Source organism: Phyllobates terribilis, unplaced genomic scaffold (genome assembly GCF_046119375.1).
Source record: "Phyllobates terribilis strain yellow unplaced genomic scaffold, ASM4611937v1 Scaffold_65__1_contigs__length_7625178, whole genome shotgun sequence".
NCBI classification, from domain to species: Eukaryota; Metazoa; Chordata; class Amphibia; order Anura; family Dendrobatidae; genus Phyllobates; species Phyllobates terribilis.
This window is the reverse complement of record NW_027362825.1, coordinates 6,661,155-6,688,314: the sequence shown is the minus strand read 5'-3', so window position 1 is coordinate 6,688,314 and position 27,160 is coordinate 6,661,155. Positions and strand designations below refer to the sequence as shown.

The window sequence follows — 27,160 nt, the reverse complement described above, 5'->3', positions numbered from 1 at the left end:
CAAATGTAAAAAAGTAATAATGACATTTCTGCTCCAGAAATTGATTTAGAGCAAAAGTATGTGCACCCTGCATTCGGTTTAGGGAACGTGCGGGCCATTTTCCTCCTCTCATGATGTAGGTGATTACTTGGCACATATGCGCTGTCCACATGCATGGCTGCTGATGCAAACTGACAGCTAGCTGGCTGCTTATCTGACAGCACAACCCCCAGGGACTGACACTCCCTGCCCGCAACCTGTAGAAAGCAGGGGGTTTGCTGAGTCAGCCTGGGCCTCATTAGCTGCAGATAAAGCGGGCATAATAGCCGGGGTGCAGTTATGCAGGGATAATGTGGCGAGTCAAGTTCTGACGCCAGGACACGGCTGCACATTGAGGGATTTCAGCATCAGAGGAAGGCGGCCAGCATCCATTATTGCTTCCAACATGGCCATACAGGGGTTTAGGAGGTGGAGGGGTAGCAGTCAGTTTTGAGGATTATTAGATCGGGAATCTAGGTTGTGAGCCGAATTGGGGACAGCAATAATAATGTATGCAAAGTGCTGCGGAATTAATGGCGCTATATAAGTGAGCACTATATGTGAGCACTATAAGTGAGCGCTATATAAGAGAGCATGATAATGTAAGCGTTTTTGCAGCCTCTGCTTTCTTATGCAAATTAAAAGCTGCTTTTCACGGTACCAGAAAAAGCTGTGAGATTTCAGAAATCTCACGGACATCTTATTTTAGCTTTTTTTTTTTTTTCCCTGACTGAATTTGAGAACTGCAGCGTTTTTAAAATCTGCAGCACGTCAATTCTTTCTGCGTTTTTGCAGCTTTTTTTTTCCACCAAGCCAGGAGAAAGTGAAAAATAGCAGCAAAGAAAATGCAAGAAACGTTTTTGCGGCGCTCTTCATAATGTTTTTGATTAATAAAAATAATTCCATTAAACATGTACTGTAGAGTAGACAAAGCGCACATGTAATTTGCACCCAAAAACGCCACGAAAAACAGGGAAAACGCTGAAAAACAGGCATTTCGAACTCAGCGTTTTTACTGCCAATAGAGCAGGTTTCACTGCAAGAAAAAAAAATGAACCAAAAAAGCTGAAGGTAGCCTTACAGGTTATGTGCACACAAAACCTTTCCTAGTATCAGCAAAGTGAATGAGATTCCTGAAGTCTCATGCACACTTTGCTTTTTTTTTTTCTTGCAGATTTGAAGCAGTTTCGCATGTGCAACATGTCAATTCTTTGTGTTTTTCACCCATTCCAATGCATGGGGAAAAATACATAAAAAATGCAAGTGAAAAAACGCAGCAAAAATGAGCTTATTTTAGGCAGCATTTTTCTTACAAACACATTGGTACTAGCAGCAGATTTTTCTGTTCCACATACTGAGCATATGCAAACACCCATTCGAGATGTCTGCGATTTTCTCACTTTTTTCAAAAACTTTGTTTGCTGTCAATTAATGAAACATTCCAGTTTATAAATCAGACCTGTGCAGATCAGATATTCTTCACTGCTGAAGTTTTTCCTACAAATGTATCCAATCTAGAACATCAGCTATGAACCAACTGCATCAGCAGCATAAATCTCTCTGCTGTTCTGATAGTTTGCTACAATGTATCAGAGCAGGAGTGTCAGTGTAGGCTCCAGGCAGTTTAGCTCACAGAGGATTGTCTAGACCAGAGCTGGGCAAAGTGCAGCCCCGTGGGTCACATCCATCCCTCTCACTGTCCAAGTCCGGCCCACGGACTGAGACAGCCGAGGGGGCTGAAAGCAGTGGCCCAAGCCCTTTGCCACCCGCTGTAATGCACACGCCCGGGCTGAGTGGCGTGTGCGTGTATATGTAGTGATTCCACTGGACCGTGCCGGAGAGTGAATACCTGGAGGGGCGTAACTAAGTATCCACTCGATCCGACCAGGGTCGCACGACGGCATACGACGCCAGTGCACCAAGGAGGAACCGAGCAGAGGGACCAGGTGCTACTCCAGGACAGACCCCGGACACGGCTGTTGACCCACACAGGGGAATACAGGAACAGGCAGGTTAGGCTGGCACACAGACTGCTGGGTATAGGCAGACACGGCTGGTATGCAGACTGGCGGATGCTGGTAAGCACGACTGGTATGCAGGCAGGGAGGTACTGGCAGGTACGACAGGTTGGAGCACCGAGTGGATAGGACCCAGTACAGACTGGGACTCAGGAACAGAACCGCAGATGCGGTGGACAAACAGCAGAGTGAGGCCGCCCAGAGCGGTGAGCAAGAGCAGAACAAGACGAGACCGCCTGGAGCGGTGAGTGAGAGAAGAGCAGGACAAGGCCGCCTGGAGCGGTGAGCGAGAGAGGAGCAGGACGAGACTGCCGAAGCGGTGAGCGAGAGAGGAGCAGGACGAGACTGCCGGAGCAGCGAGCAAAGGGTCAGAGCAGAGCGAGACTGCCGGAGCAGCGAGCAAAGGGTCAGAGCAGAGCAAGACTGCCGGAGCAGCGAGCAAAGGGTCAGAGCAGATCGAGACTGCCGGAGCAGCGAGCAAAGCGTCAGAGCAGAGCGAGACTGCCAGAGCAGCGAGCAAAGGGTCAGAGCAGAGCGATACTGCCAGAGCAGCGAGCAAAGGGTCAGAGCAGAGCGAGACTGCCGGAGCAGCGAGCAAAGGGTCAGAGCAGAGCGAGACTGCCGGAGAAGCGAGCAAAGGGTCAGAGCAGAGCGAGACTGTCGTAGCAGCGAGCAAATGGTCAGAGCAGAGCGAGACTGCCAGAGCAGCGAGCAAAGGGTCAGAGCAGAGCGAGACTGCCGGAGCAGCGAGCAAAGGGTCAGAGCAGAGCGAGACTGCCGGAGCAGCAAGCAAAGGGTCAGAGCAGAGCGAGACTGCCAGAGCAGCGAGCAAAGGATCAGAGCAGAGCAAGACTGCCGGAGCAGCGAGCAAAGGGTCAGAGCAGAGCGAGACTGCCGGAGCAGCGAGCAAAGGGTCAGAGCAGAGCGAGACTGCCGGAGCAGCGAGCAAAGGGTCAGAGCAGAGCGTGACTGCCGAAGCAGCGAGCAAAGGGTCAGAGCAGAGCGAGACTGCCGGAGCAGCGAGCAAAGGGTCAGAGCAGATCGAGACTGCCAGAGCAGCGAGCAAAGGGTCAGAGCAGAGCGAGACTGCCGGAGCAGCGAGCAAAGGGTCAGAGCAGGCAAGAACCGCCGGAGCGGTGAGCAAGGCAGAGCAGAGGGGACAGGGCTCTGTTCACACGGAATAGACTGGAAGGGAAAGGCAGAAGCAGGTACACACAGAATACTTGCAATGAAGTAGCGAGAGGACTCTAAACTCACAAACGGGAGTACAGGGACAACGAGTAGGAGTTAGGTACGGGATCAGATTCTGCAGGAAAAGGGAAGGTACGGACATAGAGAAAAACAGGTAACAGGCTAGGAGAGTATTCAGACAAGAACAGACACAGCAGCAAGATACAGGAGCGGGTCTAGGTATGCGGCCCCTAGAAGGCGGAACGAAAAGGCTAGGAGCGTGTTCAGACAGGAACAGGCAAGATACAGGAACGGGTCTAGGTATGCGGCCCCTAGAAGGCGGAAAGAACAGGCTAAGAGCGTGTTCACACTGGCCTGGAAATACAGCCTCCAGGATAGGCAGAAGACAACAGGCTAGAAGATAGTTCAGACAGGACACAGTTCAGACACGGGAACTGATACCGCAAGGCAGGAAGCATAGACAGGACCTGGCACATCAGTGACAGGAAGCCAACTGACAGAACACAATGCTCAGGCATGGATTCCAGGGAGGAGCTGGGTTAAATACCAGGTGACAGACAGCAATAGGCTGAGGACGCACAAGGGGTGTGCCTGCAGCAGCTACAAGAAGCAGGAAGTGATTGGGCGCCGCCCTTAAGCTGCAGAAACAGAGGCAAGCAGACAGCATGGAGGGAAGCAAGGCTAGCAGACTGGACTGGAGATCAAGTGCGTGCTCTTGCACAGTGGGAGATGGACCACTATGCAAGGACGCCGCCAGGTATGTTACACCCATCCGCCGCTTCCCGCTGTCACAGCAATCTGCATCCTCAGGATGCAGAGGGCGGTGAATACATTGGTGGAAGAGAGGCCGTTGACTCCTTCGTCCACTAATCAGCGTGTGAGACAGAAGACGCGATGATGTCACTTGCTGCTGAGAGTCAGTGCACTGGAGACAGGAGCAGAGCGCTGGGGGAACAAAAGCGAGGTGAGTATGTCCTTTTTTTTCACATGTGTGTGGGAGGTTTACACATACATAGGGGGCTACGTTGGGGCTCATACTATATTTAGGGGGCTATGTGGGGGCTCATACTGTATATAGGAAGCTATGTGGGGGCTCATTCTGTGTATAGACTATGTGGGGGCTCATACTGTATATAGGAGGTGTAACAGAGCCAGGTAGGGCAGGGTTAAGTCCTAGCTCTGCAGGTTTTGATTAGATGCACCTGCCTTGCTTTTTACTAGAACTAGGGCCTGTGTTCACTAGGTGTGTCAGTCTGCTGGATGGAGCAGAGACGAGTGTGCTGCTGGTGAGTGACCAGCCAAAATGTGAGCTGTAGCTGAGAGAGATGTGTTGGGGTCTCTCTCTGAATGGAGACTGCATGGGTCAGCTAGGAAAGCTGAGCAGTCTGTGGGAGCTACAGAGAACCGTGTGGAAGCTGCAGCCTGTTCAATGTGAACTGTACCCGGAGATGAACACTTCTATTTGGCACTGGAAGCTGCAGGAGCTCTGGCTGAAGGGGATACCTAGACAGATGGGATTGGGCCTCTTCTGTGTATGATGTTTACTCCTGGAGAGAGAACTGTAATCTGTTCAGGTGAGCCCGGACTGACATATATGTGCCTGCTAAATGAACTGTTTATTTGCTGTGATTCCTTTGTGCCCAGAAGAGGCCGTTTTTGGTTTTTGAATCCATTGGAGTTTTGTGAAAGCAATAAAACTACACATTTGGACCAAAACCACATTGCCTGTGTGAACGCTACTTAATGCCTACCTGAGAGAGTGAATCCCTACCGAGACTATGTGTCTCGATTCTTCCTCTCAGTATGGTAAATGTCAGCTCAGCCGTCCAATCTGCGGCAGTGGCATGCTGAGCTGTCAGTATCATGATAGACAGCTCAGCTATCCAATCTGAGGCTTGGGCGTGCTGAGCTGTCGGTGTGCTGAGTGACAGTCCAGTCGCCAAAGCAGAGCCGGGGCGTGCTGGGTTTCTTACAAGTGTCTACAGTTTGGAATGATACCCAGACTATTTTTCTGGCTGTCTGCCTCTTATCTCTGCCAGTTGTAGCTCTGCTCAGTTTGCTGTGTTTTCTCTGTGCTTTGAGTTCTAGTATTTTGATCTTTGTTGACCAACTTTGAATTTGCCTTTGACCATCCATTTGCCTAGCCCCTTTGTCTTGATCCACTATCTTCTTGGAATTCTGACCCCAAAATGTGACCTTATTATGCTTTTGCCTCACCCCCCCCCCCAAACCCCGTTTATGATGTACTCTCCTGGCTTTTGATCTCGGACTCCCTGACTTCCCCACCTCACGGCGTGTCTGTAAGTAGTGACAGGCGTCACATTATGTGAGGGCTCATATTGTATATAGCAGGCTATGTTGGAGCTTATACCGTATATAGGAGGCTATGTCGGGGCTTATACTGTATATAGGAGGCTATGTGGGGGCTCATGCTGTATATAGGAGACTATGTGGGGGCTTATACTGTATTTAGGAGGCTATGTGGGGGCTTATACTGTATATAGGGAGGCTATGTGGGGGCTCGTGTTGTAAATAGGGAGGCTGTTTGGGGGCTCCTGCTCTATATAGGGGGATGTCAGCATACTTAATTCTGTTCAATATTAAGTGATAATATAAATATATAACAATTAGAATTGTAATTCATATTTTAATATTAATAGTGAGCAGAATTAATTTCATCCTATTGGTTCGGCCTCTACAACAGTCACGGTCTTTCATGTGGCCCCTTGGGAAAATGAATTGCCCAACCCTGGTCTAGACTAAGTACAATCATAGCAAACTTTCAGCTGAGGGAAGTATTAAATCTGTAAAGTGTTCACATCCATAGACAGCAAGCAGAGATCCTGAAAATGGTGCGAAAACGAAACACAAAGTATATTAGAAAGTTGCAGAATTGTTCACAATACGATGATTAAGCTTTTTTTTTTAACCCTTTCTAAGATTAGCCATCTTCTTCTGTTCCTATCCTCCGACTTCAGGCGCAGTAATCTCCTTATCTACAGGAACAAGTCCCCCATATTTCCCTATCTGCCTGACCTGCACAGGGAGGAGGCGCGCAGCACAGTCCTAACCTACTGTTGCCCTAGCCAAAAAAATGAAAAGCCATAAGCAGAGAACAAATTAGTAATAGGGGGGCCCTATAACCAGAGCTGGAGGGGCCCCGACTATACCGATAGTGGCATGTAAATTCCAGGATTAACCCTATGCATTCTGTATATGTGCACACCGGGACTCTCGTGTCTTCAAGTGATTGTGCCATCTGCTCGATGACCCATGTCCTCTCTGTTTGTAAGCTGAGCAGGAAATGAAGGACACAGTCAGGCCTCGGGGCATCAGGCTGAGAATGTTCTAGAACTCGTTTCTGCATTCCAGACCTGATCTAATACTACAGAGCTTCATGATGGGGGTTACATCCAGAGCTGCATTCAAAATTCTGCTGAGTTCCTGCTGTCTCTCAGGCAAAATATCACATCCCATTAATGCATCTGTCCATTGAGTTTCAGGGCAGACATTGCAGAATTCTATATTAGTTAAGGAAATATAACCTGTGCTCTGCTATGTCATGGTTTCTTTTAGAGTAAAAACACCAATCCAGGTCAAAAGAGGACATATACCTTCAGTGTGATGTCCAAAGGGGTAACATTTCTCCTTTTGAAGAGTGCCAAGCTTAAGGAGACTTACAAGCCATGCAATGCTCCTATGGGAAAATAAGTTAGAAATTTTGTCTCTTCAGAGAAGAAGAGAACTTGAACTCTAGCATCACCTATTGGGGGTAGCAATCCTAAAAGTTATTATTTAACGAGCCTTGCCACATGACTTGGATTAAAAGCCAACCAGACATTCTATTTGCAGACAAGTGTTTCAGGATATTTGCCCCTCCTCAGTGCAAAGCAAGAGTTCTGATTTAGCTGGGTCAGAGGCCTTTGATGGGGCTCTAAAGGGTAATGTCTCTCCTTGTGGAGAGTGTCAAGCCAGCATAAGGAGATTTATAGGCCATGCAGTGCTCCCCAAAACAAGTATCTGAAAATAGTGTCTGGTTTGGCTTTATCGTAAGTCATGTGGCAAGCGTCATCAAAGGGTCGATATTGACTTTTAGAATTGCTAAATCCAATAGATGGCGCTAGAATTCAAGTGCTTTTCCTCTCTGAAGAGGTACTTTTCATAATCCAGTGTAATGTTACAGCACTACACCACAAGAGGGTGCTATAATACTGATTATATCACACAAGAAGGAGATAAAAAAAAACCTCAAATAATGAATGTGGGGGTTAAGTCTTGTGGTATTCCTTACCATTTTTTGCGCCTAATTCTTCAAAATGGCGCACGTGGTTCATGAATTTTGTGCAAAGTCAAAAATGGTTTACCTTCTTTGCGATGTTTTAGAGCAGTTTTCGCAAAATGTTGCAAAATTTACGCCAAGTTTTTGGTGTACATAAAATCACTAAGGAGTGGAGGGAAAACATTTTCAACAAATATTGCGGTTTTTCAAAATCTCGCACATAGGTATACTAAAAAAACAGGCGACCACAAAAAGAGCGACTTCAAAAACTAGACAAAGAACAGACATAAATGCAATAATGAATAGGGGCTTTATTATAGATTTATGCTTAGTAGGAGCGGACACAGACAGGAGAGGGCCCTGTGCAAGAACAGTATATGGGCCCTTTGCAGTCCAATAATGCACAATTCCACCTGCTTTGGAGCTGATAGTGGCCCCCTCACCTTTTGGGTCCACGAATGATAAGATGATCAGTCCGTCCCAGACCCTCAGATGTTTGCACAATAGTCAAATCCCTGCATTAGCCTTTAGGACTCCGGGGTAGAAGTGTGCAGCAATGGCAGATAGTAATGTCTGTTTCTGAGAAAGTTGAATGACAATAAAAGTTATATAAAGTAAGAACTGCACATACAGACACATACTCCATATACAGACAGACTTGTACCAGTAACGTGTTTGTTGCTTTCTTGTTACTGCAGTGCAGCAGAGAAAGGTGAAGAAAAGTGCCAGGATCTAATTCAAGCCTATAAAGAATGTATGAAATCTCTGGGACTGGCAATCTAACGTCTGATAAGGTGAGAGCCACGTACAAGGTGACATGGAGGACGGAGAGGTGGAAGCCTCTGCCATGCTATAGGGAATGCTATATGCTATAGGGAATGCTATATGCTATAGGGAATGCTATATGGGGTCTACAAGAGGGCTTAGGTGGATGATGCGTTTAAAAGTAACATCTACATGAAAGCCAGAACTGTCGGCATCATATTGCCTCTGCTGGCTTCTTCATCCCATAGAGCCTCCTGGTGCCATCTCTTCTCTAAGTGATACATGCACTGGATTTCGTGGTTTATCAGACCAAATCCATTGCTCCATGGCGTCCTGATTCTCGCATTCCCATTGTAGGTGCTTTTTGTCGGGGGACAGGGATTAGCTTGGGCTCTGTGACCCATTGTAACCACATATGTTGTACAGCACTTAGAACCCAACACATTAAAGCTTTCACACGTAAAAGCTTTGAAAAAAATGCAAAATTTAGGCACAACTCTGCTCAGAGTTGTGCTTAAATTTTGTGACTTTTGACGTATTCCCACCAGTCTCTCTCACCTCTGCCTAAATGGGCAAAACTCGGGCGGGACAGGGACCACTGTGTGAACAACCACCTATATACAGTATACGCGCATGTAGACAGAGACCTGTCACTCCAGGGCAGAGAGCAGGGAGAAGACTCTGAGGTTCCGCCTGCAGACTTGTAGTTAAGGTCTGACAACCCCTTTAACTTGTCTGACGGCTAGTCTGCAGTCACTGTGCTGTACTGATCCTGGAGTACATCCTGTATTGTGTCCCAGATTTGTGCTCACTATTCTGTTGGTGCAGTCACTGTGTACATGTAAGGGACCTAGGGTGGCTGTGATGGCGAGGATATGCTGTACTCCTTCACCCCGGTTCCCAAACAAAGACAAGTGTCCCGATCCTCCTTTGTTGTGTGTATAATGCATGTCACTCATGTTTTGGTTGCAGGTCTCTGCTGCCTTTGGTTCTTTCACTTCAGGAACCGCTTCACACATTAAAGGACTTCCACTCCATTTTGTAAAAACAAACTTTACTTGACGCTTTCAATTCAACATACAAGAATGAGTAGTTATGTTTCCAGGGTTACAGTTCCTTGCACAGCACATGTTCTTGATCACTGTCCATCCTAAGCTATCCCTTTCTTAGTTGGCCGCTTTGGCCCTTGAGATGCTTGAGGTACTTGCAGCTTTATGAGTCCCGCTCAGTCTTCTCTGGACTAATTCCCGTCCGACTATTCCCCCAGCCTGGGGAGGTTTTGAGGAAAGCTTCACTGCTACCTCTTGTGGACCGTAGGTCCCGAATGCTACGGGAAAGTCTGTGTCAGATTTACAGACCGACGTTCCTCTGCTGCTAGACAGACCGGGCTCTTGCTGCTCCTCTGGATCTCCAACTAACTGACTAACAGGAACTTCCCTTCCCTTTACTGTCCTGCTCCTCCCACACTGAGCATCTCCTAATTCTTTGACTATTTCTTACCTTATCTCCTATCTCCTTTGGAAGTGCATTGAGCTGTAGGGTGCATTGGTGGAAAAGGGGGAAAAAAAACTCTTTAAATCTCTTAGTTTGCGAGTGTGAACGAGCTGAGTGGGACCGGAGCGCAAGTGCGAACGAAAGTAAGTATGTGACTTGTTTTTCAGTGAAGAGGTATTTGGAAATCCTGCAGAAAATACCTGTGTGAATTGCGGTGAGTGCTGCATTGTGACCTGCTGAGTGCTTTTCTACCTGTTTAGTTTTATTGGGCTTTTTAAAACCTATTTTCTCACTACAGTTTTACAGTTTCTTAGTTTACTACCTGTGTATTTAAGGGTTAACTACATTGCACTAAAATCCTGAGGTGTAGCTATACTCACAAGGGGTTAATTAAGGGAGAGGGGTCATAATTAAGGGTTTATAAGGGGCAGCTGGTTGGGCATCCAGTCCTTTGGAAGTGCATTGAGCTGTAGGGTGCATTGCTGGAAAAGTGGGGGGGGGAAGCAACTCTTTAAATCTCTTAGTTTGCGAGTGTGAACGAGCTGTGTGTGTCCGGAGCGTAAGTGCGAACGAAAGTAAGTGTGTGACTTGTTTTTCAGTGACTTTGGATTCAGGGAGTTTGGAAGGGAGGACTTTGGACTGAATTGCTGTCTGTATTTTATTAACTCTTTACTTTTCTTTTTACTTAACATTCTGTCTATTGCAATCCCCATTAGGAAATGAGCTCCATTATTGACAATGCTATCATGTGTACATCTTGCCACATGTATGCATTCCTTGAACAGCCTTTCGGGGTTGCTTACTGCTGTGCGAAATGTGTGCACGTTGTGCATTTGGAAGCCCAGGTACTGGATTTAAATGAGCAGCTGGCAACACTGAGATCCATTGACAATATGGAAAGGAGTCTGCTGCTCACTGAGCAGCAGCTCACTGGGGTAGATGTGGGGGAGGGTGGTAGTCGGGAGCTGCAGGACAGTGAGGCCATTAGTTGGGTGACAGTTAGAAGGGGAGGTAGAGGGAAGAGTGCCAGGGAGGCTAGTCCTGATCTGGCACACCCCAATAAGTTTGCAAAGTTGGCAGATGATGGGAGTAACGGTCCAGGGGTAGCACTGCTGCAGCAAGGCATGTCCCCTGAAAGCCGGAGGAGTGTCAGCTCCAGTAAAGAGGGAAATAGGAGAGCAGGGCAGGCCAGGCAGGTGCTGGTAGTGGGGGACTCAATTATTAGAGGAACAGATAGGGCAATCTGTCACAAAGACAGGGATTGTCAAACAGTGTGCTGCCTACCTGGCGCTCGAGTCCGGCACATCGCTGATCGGGTTGACAGATTACTGGGAGGGGCTGGTGAGGACCCAGCGGTCATGGTGCACATTGGCACAAATGACAAAGTTAGAGGTAGGTGGCAGGTCCTTAAAGATGATTTCAGGGAATTAGGCTGCAAGCTGAAAGCAAGGACCTCCAAGGTGGTATTCTCTAAAATACTACCGGTACCACGTGCCACGCCAGAGAGGCAACGGGAGATTAAGGAGATAAATAAGTGGCTCAAGAACTAGTGTAGGAAGGAGGGATTTGGGTTACTGGAGAACTGGGCCGACTTCTCAGTTGGCTACAGACTCTATGCTAAGGACCGGCTGCACCTCATTGGGGAGGGTGCAGCTGTGCTGGGGGAGAAAATGGCTAGAAGGTTGGAGAAGTGTTTAAACTAGGGATTGGGGAGGAGGGTATTCATTTTATAGGTGGGGAATATAGTGCAGATAGTGACCTGGGCACAAATAAAGAAATTGGGGGTGGGGTTAGAACAGTCAATAAAGTAAGAAGGAATAGAGGTACAGAGAGATACATAAAATGCATGTACACTAATGCCAGAAGCCTCACCAACAAAATGGAGGAATTAGAAATAATTTTGTTGGAAAATAATTATGACATAGTAGGGATATCTGAGACGTGGCTGGACGAGAGCCATAACTGGGCAGTTAATTTACAGGGCTATAGTCTGTTCAGAAATGACCGTACAAACAAGCGAGGGGGGGGGGGTGTTTATATGTAAAATCATCCTTAAAACCCGTCTTGCGGGAGGATATAGGTGAATCTAATGAAAATGTAGAGTCCCTGTGGGTGGAGATAAGGGGAGGGGGAAAAATAATAAATTACTGATAGGGGTTTGTTATAAGTCTCCAAAAATAATGGAAGTAGCGGAGAATATCCTCGTAAAGCAAATAGATGAAGCAGCGACTCAAGGAGAAGTCATTATTATGGGAGACTTCAACTACCCTGAAATACATTGGGGGACAGAAACATGTAGTTCAAGCAAAGGTAATAGGTTTTTTGACAACGATGAGAGACAATTACCTTTCACAACTGGTTCAGGACCCAACAAGAAGGGGGGCACTGCTAGACCTAATATTAACCAATAGGCCAGACCGCATATCAAATATACAAGTTGGGGGTCACTTGGGTAATAGTGATCACAAAATAATACGTTTTCATGTAACCTTTAATAAGATGTGTAGTAGAGGGGTTACAAGGACACTAAACTTCAGGAAGGCAAATTTCCAACGGTTGAGAGATGATCTTAGTGCAATAAACTGGGATGATATCCTGAGACATAAAGCTACACAAAGCAAATGGGAGACATTTATTAACATCCTGAATAGGACCTGTGCACAATATATACCCTTTGGGAATAAACATGCTAGAAATAGGAGGAAACCACTATGGCTAAATAGAGGTGTAAGGGGCGCAATAAGTGACAAAAAGAAAGCATTTAGGGAACTAAAGCAAGTAGGTAGTGATGAGGCATTAAATAAATATAGAAAATGAAATAAATTATGCAAAAAACAAATCAAGGCAGCAAAGATTGAGGCAGAGAGAATCATTGCCAGAGAAAGTAAAAATAACCCCAAAATATTCTTTAACTACATAAATAGTAAAAAACTAAAAAATGATAGTGTTGGCCCCCTTAAAAATAGTCTGGGTGAAATGGTGGATGAGGATGAGGAAAAAGCCAATATGCTAAATGATTTTTTTTCAACCGTATGTACACAAGAAAATCGCATGACAGAAAACATGATTAGTGATAACAAAAATTCTCCAAAAAATGTCACTTGCTTAACCCAGCAGGAAGTACGGCGGCGTCTAAAAACCACTAAAGTTGACAAGTTCTGGACTGGACCAAGGAAATGCAGTGGATGTTGTGTATATGGACTTTTCAAAAGCTTTTGATAAGGGTTCCACACAAAAGGTTGATACATAAAATGAGAACAATGGGGATAGGGGAAAATATATGTATGTGGGTTAAGAATTGAATCAGTGATAGGAAACAAAGGGTGGTTATTAATGGAAAACACTCAGACTGGGTCTCAGTTAACAGTGGGGTACCACAGGGGTCAGTATTGGGCCCCCTTCTTTTTAACATTTTTATTAATGACCTTGTAGGGGGCATACAGAGTAATATTTAAATATTTGCAGATGACACTAAACTCTGCAGGGTAATCAATACAGAGGAGGACAATTTTATATTACAGGAGGATATATGTAAACTAGAAGCTTGGGCTGATAAATGGCAAATGAGCTTTAATGCGGATAAATGTAAGGCAATGCACTTGGGCAGAGGAAATAAAATGTATAATTATATGCTTAATTGTAAAACACTGGGCAAAACTGTAACTGAAAAAGACCTGGGTGTATTGGTGGATGACAAGCTCACGTTTAGTGGCCAGTGTCAGGCAGCTGCTGCAAAGGCAAATAAAATAATGGGATGCATTAAAAGAGGCATAGATGCTCATGAGGAGAACATAATTTTACCTCTCTACAAGTCATTAGTGCGACCACACTTAGAATACTGTGTACAGTTCTGGTCTCCGGTGTATAAGAAAGACATAGCTGAACTAGAGAGGGTGCAGAGAAGAGCGACCAAGGTTATTAGAGGACTGGGGGGTCGCAATACACTTGGGGTTATTTAGTGTGGAAAAAAGAAGGCTTAGGGGTGATCTTATTACTATGTACAAGTATATGAGGGGACAGTACAAAGACCTTTCTACTGATCTTTTTACTCTGAGGCCTGAGACGGGGACAAGGGGGCATCTTCTCCGTCTGGAGGAAAGAAGGTTTAATCATAATCACAGACCGGGATTCTTTACTGTAAGAGCAGTGAGACTATGGAACTCTCTGCCGCATGATGTTGTAATGAGTGATTCACTATTAAAATTTAAGAAGGGCATGGATGCCTTTCTTGAAAAGTATAATATTACCGGTTATAAATACTAGATTCCTTGATAGGGCATTGATCCAGGGAACTAGTCTGATTGTCGTATGGAGTCAGGAAGGAATTTTTTTCCCCAATGTGGAGCTTGGTGTTTGCCACATGGGTTTTTTTGGCCTTCCTCTGGATCAACATGTTAGGCTATGGGTTGAACTAGATGGACTTAGTCTTCCTTCAACCTTAAAAACTATGTTACTATGTTAAACTGCCCCCTTCTGCACTATCCCAATCTTATCTATCTAAACCTAAATTCACCCTACAGCTAACACATCCGACAGTAGTCATATGCATGTTCATATACATATAATAAACAGAGTATGATACATTGTGCACAAGGAGGAAAGAGGCGCATGACCGTTCCAGTCACCCCCTTACATACATACAGGATGTAATTTAGGATTAGTACAGCATAAGTAATTTAATGTATTATACTCCAGAGCTGCACTCACTCTTCTGCTGGTGGAGTTACAGTGTACATACATTACTGATCCTGAGTTACATCTTGTATTATACTCCAGAGCTGCACTCACTATTCTGCTGGTGCAGTCACTGTGTACATACATTACATTACTTATCCTGTACTGATCCTGAGTTACATCCTGCATTATACTCCAGAGCTGCACTCAGTATTCTGCTGGTGCAGTCACTGTGTACATACATTATATTACTTATCCTGTACTGATCCTGAGTTACAGCCTGTATTATACTGCAGAGCTGCACTAATTATTCTGCTGGTGCAGTCACTGTGTACATACATTACATTACTTATCCTGTACTGATCCTGAGTTACATCCTGTATTATACTCCAGAGCTGCACTCACTATTCTGCTGGTGCAGTCACTGTGTACATACATTACATTACTTATCCTGTACTGATCCTGAGTTACATCCTGTATTATACTCCAGAGCTGCACTCATTATTCTGCTGGTGGAGTCACTGTGTACATACATTACATTACTGATCCTGAGTTACAGCCTGTATTATACTCCAGAGCTGCACTCATTATTCTGCTGGTGCAGTCACTGTGTACATACATTACATTACTTATCCTGTACTGATCCTGAGTTACATCCTGTATTATACTCCAGAGCTGCACTCACTATTCTGCTGGTGCAGTCACTGTGTACATACATTACATTACTTATCCTGTACTGATCCTGAGTTACATCCTGTATTATACTCCAGAGCTGCACTCACTATTCTGCAACCTTCAGGAATGAACTCTCCCAGCATTCCTTGTTTGGTCAGTGACTGCACAGCATGTGCTTTGAAAATTTTCATTATGGAAAGTGTCATCTTTCCATCAAGTACTCTACAATCAGATACTGTAGGAAAATGTCATGGTTGTGTCGCCACGAAGATCGTCACGATTGCACAGCCTGACTTCTCGCAGCTGAGTTTTTGGTGCTTTGTGCTTTTCGGCAGTGAGGGAGTTAACTCTCTCTCTCTCTGTGCTAGACAAGGTCCAGCCTCGCCCAGCTGCAATCAATTCTGCTGTAGTGAGATTCCTTCATATGTCTGCTGCTCTGTTAGGGAAGTGTCGGTGAAAGCATTTCATGCAGACTAACAGAGCGGATCGTGGTATTTGGAGTTTCAGAGATAAGTGTATTTGGAGTGTTTTTTCCCTTCCTCGCTTTATCATTTATCTCCTTTCCCGTTGGTGTTCCCTCTGTTGTAGTTGTGTAGTTTTTGTATGCAAGGTGGTTTTGGTTTTACCCTTGTACTGTCTCGTTCGTCTAAGTACTGAGTGTTGGCATATTATTACCTATCCCCTTTTGTTGTGATCGGGGTCCTTCTCAGGACTAGATTACTTAGGTGCAGGGATCCTCAGGAGGTAGGGGATACGCTGGCGGCCTGGACCTCTGTACCTTTAACAGTACCTCCAGGTAGAGGGATTAGTCAGGGCCCCAGCTCAGGGTCAGCTTAGGCCCCCTACCTCCAGTACACAGAGACAGCGTGACATTTTCACCGACCCCCTTAGATTTTCTCCAGCTACCATGGATCCAGTAGCCGGTCTAGCTCGGCAGTTGCAGAGTTTGTCCATGGAGCTGGCGGACGTTAGGTCCAAGGTTTTGTGTCTCCAGGAGCAAGCTGGACCAGAACCTAAGGTAGCTCTCCCTGACAGGTTCACTGGGGGGCGGGACAAGTTTTTTGTTTTCCGAGAGGCATGCAAGTTGTACTTTCGGCTGCGGCCTCGGTCATCGGGGAGTGAAGAACAAAGGGTGGGAATTGTCATCTCGCTCCTACAAGGGGACCCACAATCTTGGGCGTTCTCTCTTCCACCGGGCTCCCCGGCTCTCCAGTCAGTGGATAGGTTTTTTGCTGCTCTGGGTCTTGTATATGATGACCCGGATCGGATCTCCCTTGCTGAATCTAAGTTACGTAGGATCCAGCAGGGAGATCGTCCGGCGGAGGAATTCTGTTCGGAGTTCCGTAGGTGGGCCACTGACACCCAGTGGAATGACCCGGCTCTTAGGAGCCAGTTTTGTCAAGGTTTGTCCGAGAAATTAAAGGATGTGTTGGCACAGTATGACTCTCCCGCGTCACTGGAAGCCGCTATGGCCCTTGCTATTCGCATTGACAGATGGCTTCGGGAGAGGTGCGGGATAACTCCACCCCCTGTGATGACTCCACCTCCTACAAGGTCCCCTCATTTGGTGGTTCCCCTGGTCAGTCCAGAGGAGCCTATGCAATTAGGAGGGACATCATTTCGGGGGAGGGGACCGGTGGCACACCACAAGACTGGAAGGTGTTTCTTCTGCGGGAGAAAGGGACATTTTATTGGGGGGTGTCCATCCCGTCCTTTGCAGAGTAAAGAGTCGTCGGAAAACTTTTAATCCCAGGTTGTGTGGTGGACGGCAATCTGGGAGTAGGTATTTCGTCCCTGGGGTCATCTGTTTCTCGTACCGGCGGAGGTGGTGGTGGGTATGAGAACTGAGAAGATATCTGTTCTTTTAGATAGTGGGGCCGGGGCTAATCTGGTGGACGCTCGGTTTGCCCGGGTTCAAGGTATGCATTTGAGTGAGTTGGCTAAACCCATCCCCATATTCTCGATCGATGCCAGGCCCCTCGGTCAGGGAAGTTTTTTGCATGTTGTGCATAACGTAAAACTTCAAGTGGGGGCGATACATAATGAACTGTTGTCTTGCTACGTGTTGGAGGGTCTTCCCACTCCTATAGTGTTGGGCCTTCCTTGGTTAACTAAGCATAACCCGGTTATTAATTGGCAATCCAGAGAGATAAGCCAATGGAGTAATTTCCGTAATAAAAACTGCATGAATACGGTCATCGGTGCTGTCACTCCTAGGGTCTTGCCTCCATTTTTGGTGGACTTTGAGGATGTATTCTCGGAGAAGGGGTGTCGGGAACTACCTCCTCATCGCGAGTATGACTGTTCTGTTAAACTGCTCCCTGAGGCCAAGTTACCTAAATCTAGGTTGTATAACCTTTCTGGTCCTGAGAGGCAGGCCATGAAGGATTATATTTCTGAAAGTCTGGCTAAGGGGCATATTAGACCTTCATCTTCCCCGGTGGCCGCGGGGTTCTTCTTTGTGAAGAAGAAGGATGGAGGCCTACGCCCTTGCCTGGATTTCCGTGAACTTAATCGGATTACGGTCCGAGATCCGTACCCGCTCCCACTTATTCCCGATCTCTTTAATCAGATCGTGGGCGCCAAATAGTTCTCTAAGTTGGATCTCAGGGGGGCGTACAATCTGATTAGAATGAAGGAGGGGGATGAGTGGAAGACAGCGTTTAACACTCCGGAGGGGCATTATGAGAACCTTGTCATGCCATTCGGTCTGACTAATGCCCCGGCGGTGTTCCAACACTTTGTTAATGACATTTTTCGCCGCCTGGTTGGACAGTTTGTTGTCATATATCTGGATGATATCTTAATTTACTCGCCTGATCTGGTGTCTCATCAGGAGCACGTTAGGCAGGTGTTACAAATCTTGCGGGATAATAAACTGTATGCTAAATGGGAAAAGTGTGTGTTCGCCGTACAGGAACTCCAGCTTTTAGGTTTCCTGGTTTCAGCGTCTGGTTTTCGTATGGACCCTGGGAAAGTGCGGGCAGTTCTTGAGTGGGATCTGCCTGAGAATCTTAAGGCACTACAACGTTTCCTGGGGTTTGCTAATTATTACCGGAAGTTCATTCGTAATTTCTCGTCCATGGTTAAACCTCTCACTGACATGACAAAAAAGGGGACGGATTTTTCTAGGTGGTCTGACAAGGCTTGTCAAGCTTTCTCCTCCTTGAAAAAATGTTTTGCCTCAGCACCCATACTCATTCAACCTGATGCGTCACAGCCATTCATTGTAGAGGTAGACGCTTCCGAGGTAGGGGTGGGAGCAGTGTTGTCACAAGGTTCGTCCCCTGGTAAGTGGCATCCGTGCGCCTTTTTCTCTAAAAAATTGTCGTCCGCCGAGAGGAATTACGATGTCGGCAATAGGGAACTCTTGGCCATTAAGTTAGCTTTTGAGGAGTGGCGCCATTTTTTGGAGGGGGCAGTCCATCCGGTCACCGTCATCACCGATCACAAGAACCTGCTTTATCTGGAGTCTGCAAAACGTCTGAATCCAAGACAAGCCAGGTGGTCGTTGTTTTTTACCAGGTTTAATTTTGTCGTTACGTTTCGTCCTGGGTCAAAAAATGTGAAGGCGGATGCCTTGTCTCGTAGTTTCCCTAGGGCCGGGAATACGGATGACCCGGTTCCTATCCTTCAAGAGGGGGTGGTGGTGTCGGCAGTATGCTCTGAGCTTGAGGAGGAGGTATTGGAGGCTCAGGGGGACGCCCCTGTTGGACCTCCAGGGAGACTGTTTGTTCCAGATCAGCTACGACAAAAGGTGATCGAGGCACACCATAACTCAGCTTTAGCAGGACACCCAGGAAGTAAAGCAACTGTGGATCTCCTCTCGCGTCGATTTTGGTGGCCTAACTTACATAAGGAGGTGGTAACTTTTGTTACGTCCTGTGGGGTTTGTGCGCGCTCTAAGACCCCACATACCCGTCCGTCTGGGGCCCTCTTACCTTTGAAGATCCCGGAGCGTCCTTGGACTCATCTGTCTATGGACTTTATTACGGACCTCCCGCCGTCTTCGGGTAAAACTGTCATTCTCGTTGTAGTAGACAGGTTCAGCAAGATGGCACATTTTATCGCTCTTCCTGCTCTTCCTAATGCTAAAACTCTTGCGCAGGTGTTCATTGGGGAGATTGTGAGGCTTCACGGGGTACCCTCCGATGTGGTGTCGGATCGGGGGTCTCAGTTTGTGTCCAAGTTCTGGAAGGCATTTTGTACTCGGCGGGGGATGCATTTGTCGTTCTCATCGGCTTTTCATCCCCAGACCAATGGTCAGACGGAACGTCTGAACCAGAGTTTGGAGACATATCTCCGGTGTTTTGTGTCAGAGAACCAGGAGGACTGGGCTTCTTTCTTACCTCTGGCGGAGTTTGCTCTTAATAATAGGCGGAGCGAGTCCACTGGTAAGTCCCCGTTTTTTGGGGCATATGGTTTTCACCCCCAGTTTTGTACTTTCAGTAGAGGGGGCTCTTCGGGGGTTCCTGAGGAGGAACGATTTTCGTCATCACTCGCTTCTGTATGGAGAGGGGTACTGAATAATCTGAGTACTATGGGGAACCGTTACAAACGTATGGCTGACAGGAGGAGAGTGTCTGGTCCGGACCTAAGTGTGAACGATCTGGTATGGTTGTCTACTAAGAATATAAAACTTAAGGTTCCTTCCTGGAAACTGGGTCCCAGGTTCATCGGGCCGTACAGGATCAGTTCTATAATTAATCCGGTGGCATTCCGTCTTGATCTCCCCCCTACGTTTAAAATTCACAACGTGTTCCACAGATCGTTGCTTAAGAGGTATGTGCGCCGGTGATACCGTCACCTTTACCTCCGCCTCCAGTGGTGGTCAATGGTAACTTGGAGTTCCAGGTATCGAAGGTCATCGATTCACGCTTTAATCGTCGGTCCCTTCAGTACCTGGTTCATTGGAAGGGGTATGGTCCTGAGGAGAGGATGTGGGTTCCTGCGTCAGATATTAACGCAGACCGGTTAATTCGGGCCTTCCACACGACTCACCCGGATAAACCTGGCCCTGAGGGTCCGGAGGCCCCTCGTAGAAGGGGGGGGTACTGTCATGGTTGTGTCGCCACGAAGATCGTCACGATTGCACAGCCTGACTTCTCGCAGCTGAGTTTTTGGTGCTTTGTGCTTTTCGGCAGTGAGGGAGTTAACTCTCTCTCTCTCTGTGCTAGACAAGGTCCAGCCTCGCCCAGCTGCAATCAATTCTGCTGTAGTGAGATTCCTTCATATGTCTGCTGCTCTGTTAGGGAAGTGTCGGTGAAAGCATTTCATGCAGACTAACAGAGCGGATCGTGGTATTTGGAGTTTCAGAGATAAGTGTATTTGGAGTGTTTTTTCCCTTCCTCGCTTTATCATTTATCTCCTTTCCCGTTGGTGTTCCCTCTGTTGTAGTTGTGTAGTTTTTGTATGCAAGGTGGTTTTGGTTTTACCCTTGTACTGTCTCGTTCGTCTAAGTACTGAGTGTTGGCATATTATTACCTGTCCCCTTTTGTTGTGATCGGGGTCCTTCTCAGGACTAGATTACTTAGGTGCAGGGATCCTCAGGAGGTAGGGGATACGCTGGCGGCCTGGACCTCTGTACCTTTAACAGTACCTCCAGGTAGAGGGATTAGTCAGGGCCCCAGCTCAGGGTCAGCTTAGGCCCCCTACCTCCAGTACACAGAGACAGCGTGACAGAAAAGCTAACTGCATCTGAGCATAATAGAGGCTAAACTGAGCTTAGGAATGTATAGGACAAAAAGCTTCATTACATTTTTTTTTTTATTAAAGAAGCACTCCTCCTCCTCCTCCCATCAAAGTTGTTAGCCTCTTAAAATATTGCAGTCATTATATTATATAGCATTGTGTACTTACAATTGCTCATTTTCCATTCTACTCCGCTAATTCTTCTCTTTTCCATTAGGTTTATGACATCACGTGATTAAAAACTGACTACTGAATCCTATTAACCGGTTCAGGACCGCCCACTGTACATAAACGTCGGCGCTGCCTGGGCTCTGTGCAGCGCCGACGTTTAAAAACGGTGGGTGGTCCCGCAGCGCTCAGGACCCCCAGGGTCCTGCTAGCGCTGCGGTACCGGTTCAGAGCGATAGCTCTGACATGTGGCATCATGGGGACCTGATTGGATCAGGTCCCCATGATGTTAACCTGTTCCTATCTTCTAGATGCCGCGATCCATAGCGATCGCGGCATTTAAAAGATAGGGACAGCCGGTGGTCGGCGATCGGGACCCCCCACATACCTGTCAGCGGCGGGGATCCCGGTGCTGTGACCTCTGACATCATCGAGACCTGATTGGCTCAGGTCTCGATGATGTCAGCGTCACACCAGCCAATCAGAGAGATCACCAGGGAAGTTTGTTTTAGCAACAAACTTTCCCGGGCGATCTGCCTGATAAATGCAGTTTCTCCTCCGATCTCAGTGAGAGAGCAGAGGAGAAACAGTGTGACAAGAGCTGTCAGCCTTGCCACTGTGAAAGTAAAAAAAAAAAAAAAAGAAAGTAAGAGTTAGGGTTAGTGAGTCTGTCAGATCAGTCAGTCCTGTCAGATCAGTCAGTCAGTCCTGTCACATCAGTCAGTCAGTCCTGTCAGATCAGTCCGGTCAGTCCAGTCCGGTCCCGTCCTTTCAGTCCGGTCCGTTCAGTCCAGTCAAAAAATATAAAAATAAAATGGCCCGTCAGACTTATACCGCAGAAGAGGTGTATGCCCTGCTGTGTTCTGATATTGATGACAGCGCAATCTCAGATGGAGATGTGGATTTTGAGGGCTTTAGTAGCGGCGACACTGAGAGCTCAGAAATGAGCAGTGATTCTGTTCCATCCTCAAGCCCAAGGACCAGTACAACAATAGGGGCAAATAGCGCTACTGGAGAAACGTCTCTAAATCAGGGAACACTGCCCAGTACAAGCGCTGTCCCTGCTACTAGTGAATTGGCGCACGCCAGTGTACAAGGGGCGTTGCCACATGATCTAGCATTTCCCAGATGGGAGGCTTCAGATTCGGCTGCTCCATTCAGCCCTGATTTCAACGCCATTCCTGGTATAAATGTGGAGGTGGAAGATTTTGGACCAATTCATTTTTTTAATTTGTTTTTTACAGACAGCTTGCTAGAGCATATTGTCGTGCAAACAAATTTATACGCGTCCCAATTCATAAGCCAGAATCCCCGATCTTACTATGCTAGGGCAAATTTATGGACACCAACTAATGTCCCGGAAATAAAAAAATTTTTAGGACTTACATTTGCCATGGGGCTTGTTAAAAAACCGAGCATTCGATCCTACTGGTCCAACCACCCTGTTCAAGCCACCCCTATGTTTTCAGTCATTCTGCCTAGGACCCGTTATGAAATGCTCATGCGGTTTTGGCATTTTAACGACAATAGTCAGTGCCTGCCCAGAAATGCCCCAGAACATGACAGGTTATATAAAATTAGACCCATCATTGAAAATTTGTCAGAAAAATTCTTAAGCCTCTACACCCCAACACAAAATATTTCTATAGACGAGTCCCTTGTAAAATTCAAAGGAAGACTGCACCTCAAGCAATTTATCCCATCTAAAAGGGCAAGGTTTGGAATAAAGCTCTATAAAATGTGCGAAAGTTCAACCGGATACACATCCGCTTTTCGCATATATGAGGGGAAAGATAGCCAACTAAACCCACCAGGATGCCCTACTTATCTGGGGACATCTGGAAAAATTGTTTGGGAGCTGATAAGTCCATTTTTTCAAAAAGGCTACAATCTATATGTGGACAATTATTACACCAGCATACCCCTATTTAAAAGTCTGGTTGAACACCACATCGGGGCTTGTGGGACCATCCGTAAAAACCGTCAGGGGTTTCCACAACCATTGGTCAACCAAAAGTTTCAAAAGGGGCAGTCAGGGGCTGTACGCAACGGAGAGCTGCTTGCCCTGAAATATAGGGATAAGAGGGATATTTTTGTCCTCAGCTCGATCCACACAGATGCCACAAGGGCCACTGTAGAACTAGGATCCACCACTCCGAAGCAAAAACCTGTGTCAGTCATTGACTACAACAAACACATGGGGGGTGTGGACCTTGCAGACGAGGTTCTACAGCCATACCAGGTATCAAGAAAGTCCTATACCTGGTATAAAAAGTTGGTTATTTATTTGTTTCAGGTGGCCACATACAATTCTTTTGTGTTGTACAAAAAAGCAGGAAATTCAGATCCTTTTCTTGATTATCAAGAAAAGGTAATTGAAAATCTTGTCTTTCAAAGTGTTAGCCCCGCTCATCCATTAGAATCTGAGGATGTGAAAAGACTCACTGAGCGACATTTTATTGCACTTATTCCAGCAACGGAAACAAGAAGGAACCCCCAGAAAAGATGTTGTGTATGTACTAAGAGAGGAATGAGGCGTGATACCCGCTACTATTGCCCACAATGCCCATCATTGCCAGCCTTATGCGTCACTGACTGCTTTAAAATCTTCCACACAGAACCACGTTTTTAAACTGTAAAAATGTATCCCAATTTGTCATTCAAACATTTGGTTCATTTAGTGAATGACACATTCGAGTAGAGCTCACTTAATTTCCAGGGGGGGTTCTCCAGAATCTAAACCTTCCATTGCGTGCTTGTTTCTGGAAATCATCCATTGAGTTAAAATGGTCACTAAACCCATAGATGAATTCCCAGAGGGGTTTCATTTCCAAAATGGGGTCACTTCAGGGGGGATTCTTTAGCTCTGGTACTCTGAAAAGTGCCAGAACAGCATAATCCCCCCTGAAGTGACCCCATTATAGAAATGACACCTCTGTGGGAATTCATCTATGGGTTTAGTGACCATTTACCTATCTACTTATTTTCCCACCACTAGATTAATTTATACAGAGGAGTAGATTGTAAAATTCGGTCACTTGTTGTGGGTTTCCTCTGTTTAGGCACCTCAGGGGCTCTCCAAATGCAACATGGCGTCCGCTATCCATTCCAGTCAAATTTCCATTCCAAAAGTCAAATGGCGCTCTTTACCTTCCAAGCCATGCCGTGCGCCCAAACAGTGGCTTTGCACCACATATGGGGTATCAGCGTGCTCAGGAGAAATTACACAACACATTTTGGGGTCCATTTTTTCTGGCTGCCCTTGTGAAAATTAAAAATTTGAGGTTAAAGTAGCAGTTTTGTGAAAAAAAGTTAAATGTTCATTGTTTTCTTCCACATTCCAAAAATTCCTGTGAAGCACCTGAAGGGTTAATAAAGTTCTTGAATGTGGTTTTGAGCACCTTGAGGGGTGCAGTTTTTAGAATGGTGTCACTTTTGGGTATTTTCTGTCATAAAGGCTCCTCAAAGTCACTTCAAATAAGATGTGGTCCCTAAAAAAAATGTTTTTGTAAATTTTGTTGTAAAAATGAGAAATCGCTGGTCAACTTTTAACCCTTATAGCTTCCTAACAAAAAAAAATTTTGGTTCCAAAATTGTGCTGATGTGAAGTAGACATGTGGGAAATGTTATTTATTAACTATTTTGTGTGATATATCTCTCTGATTTAAGGGCATGAAAATTCAAAGTTTGAAAATTGCAAAATTTTCAAAATTTTCGCCAAATTTCCGATTTTTTTCACAATCAAACGCAAGTGATATCAAAGAAATTTTACCACTATCATGAAGTACAATATGTCACAAAAAAACAATCTCAGAATCAGGGGATCCGTTGAAGCGTTCCAGAGTAATTACCTCATAAAGTGACAGTGGTCAGAATTGAAAAAACTGGCCCGGTCACGAAGGCAAAAACAGGCTCTGGCGCGAAGTGGTTAATGTCTACCTAGAAACAGGAAATCTATTTTTCCTGTATGAGTCATGAGTCACTGCAAAAGTCCCTGGCAGGGGAGAGGGAGCAGCTAGGTCAGGAGGTGAAGGTGGGAATGATAAATGCAGGGACAAGAGACTTCCTGTTCCTACATAGAGCAGAGAAAAGAGAAAAATTACTAGGTAGAAAGGTAAAATGAGCAATTGTAAGTGCACAGTGCTATATAATATGATGACTGCAATATATTAAGAGGATATAAATTTCATTGTCAGTGCGTCTCTAATAATGCATCACTCCTGTGGTGACAAGGAGGCCCATCTTATTTTCAGTCGAGTCAAAGCTATTGCTATGTTATAAAGAACAGTCTCAGAGACTCAATATTTTCTCACCGAGTATCATAGGTTAATTCATTAATAAGTCTAAAATGCTTTTCAACGTCAAGCAGTTTTTTTTAAGCAATCAAAGGGCCTGAAAAATATTTACCGTACTTGGAAAATGAGTCACAACACAGAGCTCTCTAATGTTGCCACCTCTTAGGTGATAGCAGAGAACAACAGCTCACAAAGAAAACAGGAGTTTGGGAAAAGAGTAAGGGCTCAGTCACACAATGTACCGTATTTTTCGGACTATAAGACGCACTTTTTTCCTCCAAAATTTTGGAGGAAAGTGGAGGGTGCATCTTATAGTCCGACATACATGAACACTGTGGCTGTGGGTGGTGGGGGATGTGGGGGAAGCGACAGTGGTAGAGTAGCGGTGCATAGGAGGCAGCAGCAGCCGCCTGCTGCAGCCTACACTGTGCCCGCTACAAAAGAAAATGAATATTTACTGCTCCCCACACCCATGGGCGTAGGGAGCAGTGAATATTAATTTTCCTTAATAATCGGCACACTGCGCCCGCAGTGCGGCTCCTGGTATGTATGGCCCCCCTCATCCCTCATCCCGGTATGTATGGCACGGTTACCCTTCATCCCTGTATGTATGGCCCCCTCATCCTGGTATGCTTGGCACCCCCTGATCCCCCTCACGCTGCACAGTTTTCTGTGAGGCGTGACGGGGATCAGGAGGTGCCATTCATACAGGGATGAAGGGTGTAATACATACCAGGAAGAGGAATGAAGGTGCCATACATTTCAGGATGGGTGTGAGGGGGGCCATACATAACAGGATGAAGGGTGCCATACATACCAGGAAGAGGGATGAGGGGGCCATGCATACCAGAATGCCTGATTGGGGTGCCATGCATACCAGGAATGGGGACTGGGGTGCCTTGCATATCAAGATGGGGATGAGGGCCACATATAACAGGAAGGAGGGGGCCATATACACCAGGATGGGGGATAGTAACAGAATTGGGGGACATTACCTCTATAACAGTGTCAGCAGAAGACCCCCTCCCCCTTAACAGTGCATTATGACCACATTTTTTGCTTAAATTTTTTTTCTATTTTCCTCCTCTAAAACCTAGGTGCGTCTTATGGTCCGGTGCGTCTCATAGTCCGAAAAATACATACATAATGTTATAGCCACATGGAACTATTAAATGGAATTAACCCAATGAGTAACATAAGGCTTTCTGTTTGAGTACAGTAGAACAAGGGTCCCACAGCACAATGGCGGTTGCAGTAGTGGCCCAGCAGGTATGGCTGACCTGCTTATATCAGTGTAAGGCCGGGGTCACACGAGCGTACATTTTCTTACGAGAGAATCGAGGCCGATTGTGCAGATGACACTCGTCTCAAACATTTTTATTAGATCGTCATGAGAAAATAATGGCAGCTCTGCACTGCCCCATAGTATAACACTGGTCCGAGTGCTGTCCGGTAAAGCATCAGATGGCACTCGGCCGTCTTATACGCTCATGTGAGCGAGGCCTGACAGAGAAAGTGGCATAAACATTTTATAGCCACAAGGGACTGTTAACCCCTTCATTATTGGGCTCTCTTACATTTTTCCTCCCCTTCTTCCAAAAGCCATAACTTTTTTAACTTCTCCATCCAGATAGACACGAGGGCTTGTTTTTTACGGGACAAGTTGTACTTTTGAATGACACCATTCATTTCATCATGTGATGCACTGGAAAGCAAGAAAATAATTCCAAGTGTGTTCAAACTGCAAAAATAGTGCAATTCCACAATTGTTGTTTTTTTTTTTTTTTTTTTTTTTAATTTACCACTAGATAGTGAAACTGACTTGACAATATGATTTTCCAGGTCAGTATGAGTACACAGATACCAAACATGTTTAGTTTGTTTTTCTTTTT

The 27,160-nt window shown here is 46.0% G+C and overlaps 1 long non-coding RNA gene across 1 annotated transcript in view; it reads left to right on the top strand.

Annotated features, from left to right (window-relative positions):
- Window positions 1–27,160, top strand: part of LOC141193189 (uncharacterized) — a 39,248-nt gene that overhangs the window by 10,745 nt on the left and 1,343 nt on the right. Inside the window, exon 2 of the long non-coding RNA XR_012266451.1 lies at window positions 8,205–8,300. This is a non-coding gene — a long non-coding RNA (uncharacterized lncRNA). The remainder of the gene's footprint in view (window positions 1–8,204; window positions 8,301–27,160) is intronic.